Genomic DNA, 6684 nt, shown 5'->3' with positions numbered 1-6684 from the left:
GTGATTCAAAAAGGGAATTAAAGCTAAGACATTAAGGAACAACTTTGATGAAGAAAAGTTGGCCAAATTTCTACTGTTGAAGGTCCAATGGAAAAGTAAATTCAAGTGACCCAAAACTGAAATTTGTTAATTTTAGTTTCATTATATTTAATTTTTGGATTTTAATGTTTTTGTTAAGTTTAATAAGGTTTAAAGACAAAAAGGTCCATACAGAAGAAATTCAAAGTGATTTGAAAGCTTAAAGTAGTGTGAAAAATGATTTGGCAATCAATGCTAAAAAAAATGTGACCTAAAATGTGGTATGTGGGGATGATTAGAATTAGTATACCTATTTAGTATGAGAAAGTCAATATTTTGATCACTTGGTCAAATGAATAGTAATCATAAACATACCACATACAAAGAATTCAACTCTTAGACGAAACTTATAAGGAAAATTTAGTATGCATAAATTTAATTGTTGAATCAATTATGGGAAATGAGTTGAATGAATATTAAAATGCTTTAAATTGTGTATTTCAGTAGAAAAAGATACTAAAAAGGATAGGAAACAAGTGAGTCAAAGCAAAGAGGCGACTCATTAGAGATTTATGCACAATAACTTTTCACTTTTGATTTACTATTAGAAAATTATTTGAACACATTTTGGAACAATTTGTGCTAAATAATGCATTGAGAAATATTGTGTTGCCTACTTTGTAAATGTAAATTTGAAATGAAAATTGATTAGTGTTTTCCATGAAATGTTTGAATAATATGATTTTGAATTTGGTTTTGGATTCATACTTAACATGACAGTATCGTTGTATTCCTCCTCCATTTATGGGGTTGAGATTGATTATATTCCTCCCTCTCTGGCTTCCCAGTTTGAGGTTGAAATTGGATGAGTACTCATATAACTAGCTAGCCACCTCCCTCATTGATTTTGATTAGTGGGGTTGAGATTGCCTTGTCGTGGTATACAACACAGCATCGATTAGAAATTTTGTGTCATGACCTAAGTTGTGTATTGATTGACAACACTGTTGTAACGATCGGGCTCCAACCACTAGAGGAATTGTCCGCTTTGGCCATAAGCCTCACAGTTTTGTCCCATAGGTGAAATGGAAAACTTCCCAGGAGGTCACCCATCCTAGGATTTCTCTTAAGCGAGCGCGCTTAACCCTGGAGTTCTTCCAACTCTCCAGACCATTCCACCAAAAGGCGCTTCTGGTGATTAGTTCTCCCATTTTATATATCATTACTTTTTGAACCCAAGACTATCTCCGTGCTTTGCTGATGTGGGATTTGCCTAAGGGACCTTTCTCCCCTCCCCCCCCCCCCCACCCTTTCGGGACTCAACGTCCTCGCTGAGGTTTGCCCCACCATCGCCTAAGAGGACACGCCAGCGGCTCTGATACCAATTGTAACGATCAGGCTCCAACCACTAGAGGAATTGTCCGCTTTGGCCATAAGCCTCACGGTTTTGTCCCATAGGTGGAATGGAGAACTTCCCAGGAGGTCATCCATCCTAGGATTTCTCTCAAACAAGCACACTTAACCCTGGAGTTCTTCCAACTCTCCAGGCCATTCCACCAAAGGGCGCCTCTGGTGATTAGTTTCCCCGTTTTATATATCATTACTTTTTGAATCCAAGACCATCTCCGTGCTTTGCCGATGTGGGATCTGAAAAAATTGGAACGATACAGAGAAGATTAGCATGGCCCCTGCGCAAGGATGACACGCACAAATCGAGAAATAGTCTAAATTTTAAAGGTCCCTTAGGCAAATCCCACATCGGCAAAGCATGGAGATGGTCTTAGATTCAAAAAGTAATGATATATAAAATGGGAGAACTAATCACCAGAGGCGCCTTTTGGTGGAATGGCCTGGAGAATTGGAAGAACTCCAGGGTTAAACGTGCTTGCTTGAGAGAAATCCTAGGATGGGTGACCTCCTGGGAAGTTCTCCATTCCACCTATGGGACAAAACCGTGAGGCTTATGACCAAAGCGGACAATTCCTCTAGTGGTTGGAGCTCGATCGTTACAATTGGTATTAGAGTCACTAGCGTGTCCTCTTGGGCGATGGTGAGGCAAACCTCAACGAGGACGCTGAGTCCCGAAAGGGGGGGAGAAAGGTCCCTTAGGCAAATCCCATATCGGCAAAGCATGGAGATGGTCTTGGGTTTAAAAAGTAATGATATATAAAACGGGGGAACTAATCACCAGAGGCGCCTTTTGGTGGAATGGCCTGGAGAGTTGGAAGAACTCCAGGGTTAAGCATGCTTGCTTGAGAGAAATCCTAGGATGGGTGACCTCCTGGGAAGTTCTCCATTCTACCTATGGGACAAAACCGTGAGGCTTATTGCCAAAGCGGACAATTCCTCTAGTGGTTGGAGCCCAATCGTTACAACTGTGATTTATAAATTATTTTGATAAATGGTATTATAAAAGTTGACATCAATTTCATGGAATGTGATTGTGAAAGGATTTAAATATGTGTTATCAATGTATGCTTTTATGTTCATTTGAATGGGCATGGGTAAAAGTTAAATACTTTAAATTTTTATTATGAACCACTGAGTAAAAGTTACTCAGCGATAACTTTTACATGCTGTCGCAGATAAGGGAAAGAACAAAGTAGCAGAGTGAGCTACTACAATGACAGGAGCATAGTTTAAGGACTTTTGTACGGGTATATTAGTTGTACCCTTATCATTTAGTTTGATATAAATATTTTTATTCATATGTATTTTTTATACCAGTTGAGCAGTTGTATAGTATAATATGTAATTATATTATTTTTGTTTTCTTTTCTGTAAAATTTAAATTTTTGTGTTTATATTGGATACATTAAATAAAATTAATGTTTATTTTAAATTGTGTTGAATTGAGAATTGATAGATATTGAAAATGTATTGAGATTGTGTTGAGATTGTGTTGAAATTGTGTTGAATTGGGAAATATTGAAGTTGAGATTGAGAAAAATTTTATTGGAAGTGCTTTCTTTAGGTTTTGAAGAACTGCTTTTTCAAATTACAGCCGGCATTCTGTCGAAATTTTATAAAATTTACGAAAAGTTGAATTAACCAAAATTTTCACTTATAATTTTAAACTCCAATTAAAGGCTTTTAAATAATGCTTTAACATCACTTTACAATTTAAAAATGAAATGAATTTGTTTAAAATTCCTTGTAGTATATTTAATGGGTTATCAGTAGGCGAAGTTCGGTAATTCGTTAAGTATACTATGGGATCATGTTATGTCTTATGGAGGAGTAAGGTGTAACAAGTATAGCCACTCATCCACCTTAACATTCTCATCTCCGCAACTCTTATCTTAGACACATACGACTTATTCAATGCCCAACACTCGCTACCATATAATATGGCCGGTCGTATGGCTTTACGGTAAAATTTTTCCTTTTAACTTATTGAGAATCTTGCGATCAAATAAAACTCCCGTGGTGCGTCTCCACTTCAACCATCCGGCTTTAATCCTATGACTAACATCCTCCTCACATCCTCCATCTACTTAAAGGATTAAGCCGAGATATTTAAAGTGATTACTTTGGGGCAGTACCACTCCATCCAAACTAACTTCTTTCCTATCACCAGTTTGACTTTCACTGAACTTGTAATGCTTGTATTCTGTCTTTGTTTTACTTAACTTAAAGCTCTTTAACTCTAGAGTATTTTTTTTCAAATCTCTAACTTTCTATTGAATCTTTCTTGCGTCAATTTCACTAAATAAAAAATTTAAATTTACACTCATTAAATTTAAAAAAAATGTAAAAATATCTATCAACTCTCTAGTTAATTAGCATGAAATTGCAAAGAGATTTTTTTTTTAAACAAAAAAAAAAAACCTTTATGATTGAACAATAATGATAACCAGGTTGGGTTGCTACCCTATTCTAGAAATGTTGGACAGTATAAGTGGAGAAGATGCAGCATCACTCGTCAACTTGATTGGGACACAGATTGAGGCTTGTGAATTTTGAAGGGTATTGCTGCATATTACATCAATATTAAGTGGTTGCATTCATGCTATCGCCACCCCATGAACCATGATTGATATATATATTATAAAATTTTCTATCTCGTTTGCAAGACGCTATTTCAAGTAAAACTGATTGATATTAATCTGTCGAAAATAAATGTATAAAAAAAAATTATTTCTAGTTCCAACTCTTATGTGTCGACTTGGCTAAGATTTAGATTCAGAAATCAAAATTAAATTTTGATATATACTTTTTTAAAGTTGATTATCATATTTTGGTGCAATTAATGTCTCCTTCAAGTTTTATCATGGTGATCTCATACATACATAATTACTCTAATCATATATTTATATATAATTTAAAAATTATGTTATCTCACACTGGTTTAAAGTAAAGTATTTGAATTATATATAAGACACCAGTAAACTTCTTCTCTTTGAACTAATTTCAGGATGAAATTAGGTTCGATTTATTTTCTCTGCATGATATCAGAATTTATTCTATTTCAATGTTTGGCTACCCATATATATGTTTACTTTTAAATTTCATATTCTAAATATTAATATTTGGGTAAAAGAAATAAGGATGACAATGGGTATGATACCCCACAAAAATTACCTTACTCGAACTCGAACCCAAACCCGATTAATACTCTCAAAATTCAAACTCGTTCTAAACCCGATTAAAATTTATTTTCAACTATTCAAACCTATCTCAAACCCGATTGTTATTATCCGAAAAATACTAGAACCCGTTTAATTATATTTTAATTAATAATCTATATAAAAAATTATTTTTATTAGTAATTTTTATTTTAAAATTTAATAATTTCATAGAATATTTCAATTTTATTTTATATAAAATAAAAAATATAAAATATTATAAATATTATTATAAAAATTTATATTTTATATTTAATTAAATATTTATATAAACGAATTGGAGAAACAGATACCCAATATGTAAAATCTGAACCCGACTCAAACTCATCACGAGTATTAAATTTCAAATCCAAACCTAATTATATATTATTTAAATTCATTCTATTAAGATTCAGTCTAATAAGTATCTGCAAAGGCTTAACCCATTGCTATTTCTAGAGAAAGGGCCACCCTCCTCTCCTTAAAGTAATTTTTGGATAGTATACAATTTTTTCCTAACAAATTGAAAGTTGTAACTGAAATCTTTCAAAAGATACTTGATCTAATCCCTAACACAAAGACCAGATAAACACTACTTGCAGATAAAAACAATAAATAAAAACGGAGATGCCTTTTCTCTCTTTGTCACGCTGGTTCTTTTGTTTCTTTATTATTATCGTAATAATAATTAATAATGTCAACATGATTTAGGGTTGTTGAATGTTTTACATGGCGGAAACAGTAACACTTCAATAATTGATTAGATTTATTAGTTGCTGCGGGTTATTTGATTCTTGATGAGATTTGTTTGATATTCATCTCTGAATTAATTTATTATTTTTATTATTTTATTTTAAGTGTTGCGATTGTGATTTGAGATTGAGAGAAAAGGAAACACTGATTTTCCTATGTATCATCTATGCTTATGCTTTTCTTTTCTTTTTTTTTTTTTACTCTTTAAAATTGAATTTTTAAATTAAATTGCATCCAATTAATTTAATTTATTTATAATGCACATAATTTAGATAGATTTAAGCTTTATTTGGCATGAAGGTTTTAGATTAAAAAAAAAGGTTTTTTAAAAATAACATTTTAAATACTATTAAAAAAATAATTTAAAAAAAATTATTTAATTATTTTAAAGTTCTTTTGAGTAAAACATATCAAATTTAATTTTAAATTAATTTTTAATACTCTCTAACTAATATATTTTAAAAAATATTTTTCTCAATAGCAATTTTAATATTAATATTAATATTAAACAAATTTTTAATCACTGTTCAAACTGAGCTTAGAATCAAACTAAAATCAGTATACCATTGAGCGTGGTAACCTAGTGATTAACTTGGTAAGATAGCTTTGTCTCACCTTGATTCAACTCATGGCACCAATATGATGACTAGATGTTATCTTTGCTAAGGAGTTGAGAGAAGGCAACAGATTATCCAATAGGTTATTTCATTCTGTGTTATCTAGAATTCAATAGTAGATCTCTTTCTATTGAGTTGGGTTAAATTGAGAATATCAACCAGTGACCCGGGTCTCGGGTCTTAGTGGACTATGACAGTCATACTCAGAAAGCCCTCATTTTCTTTTTTCTTTTTTTTTGTTATAAAAAAAAAAAACTAAAATCAGTATGGCCAAATTTGGGATTGAAACAGGTCAACAATTCATAGATCCGACCCGAATTGGAACTGCTTTTGCTTGAGATGGGGCCAGACGGCCAGTATCAGTCTCTCCTCCTTGGAGCTTAAATCGAATAGGAATTGACCATTGGTTTGGCGGTCTGATCTGGTTTGAACTGTAGCAAACTCTGTAATCCACCTTTGGGCCTCGCCTCACCATCCTGAGACCTTAGCCTTGATTTTTATTGAGTTCGGGGGATGCCCACCTCTAGCAGCTAGATTCTGGAGGATTTAAGCCGAATAAGCCCACCAACTCTTAAACAAAATTGGGCCTCCGATGGGAGATTGAAGGATCAAAAGATCAGATCATGATCATACATGTGGCTCAGCCCACAAAGGGGTATTCGTAGCGCTTAGCCAATCTGCTTTATCTC

At 33.2% G+C, this 6684-nt stretch overlaps 1 pseudogene; it reads left to right on the top strand.

Moving 5' to 3' along the window:
* The first annotated feature begins 1642 nt into the window (after nucleotides 1-1642).
* LOC131176261 (U6 spliceosomal RNA) lies at nucleotides 1643-1752 on the top strand (annotated as a pseudogene).
* The last annotated feature ends 4932 nt before the right edge of the window (nucleotides 1753-6684 follow it).

Source organism: Hevea brasiliensis, chromosome 18, assembly GCF_030052815.1.
Source record: "Hevea brasiliensis isolate MT/VB/25A 57/8 chromosome 18, ASM3005281v1, whole genome shotgun sequence".
NCBI lineage: Eukaryota > Viridiplantae > Streptophyta > Magnoliopsida > Malpighiales > Euphorbiaceae > Hevea > Hevea brasiliensis.
Note: the sequence above shows the minus strand (reverse complement) of the source record. Positions and strands in the feature narration are given on the sequence as shown.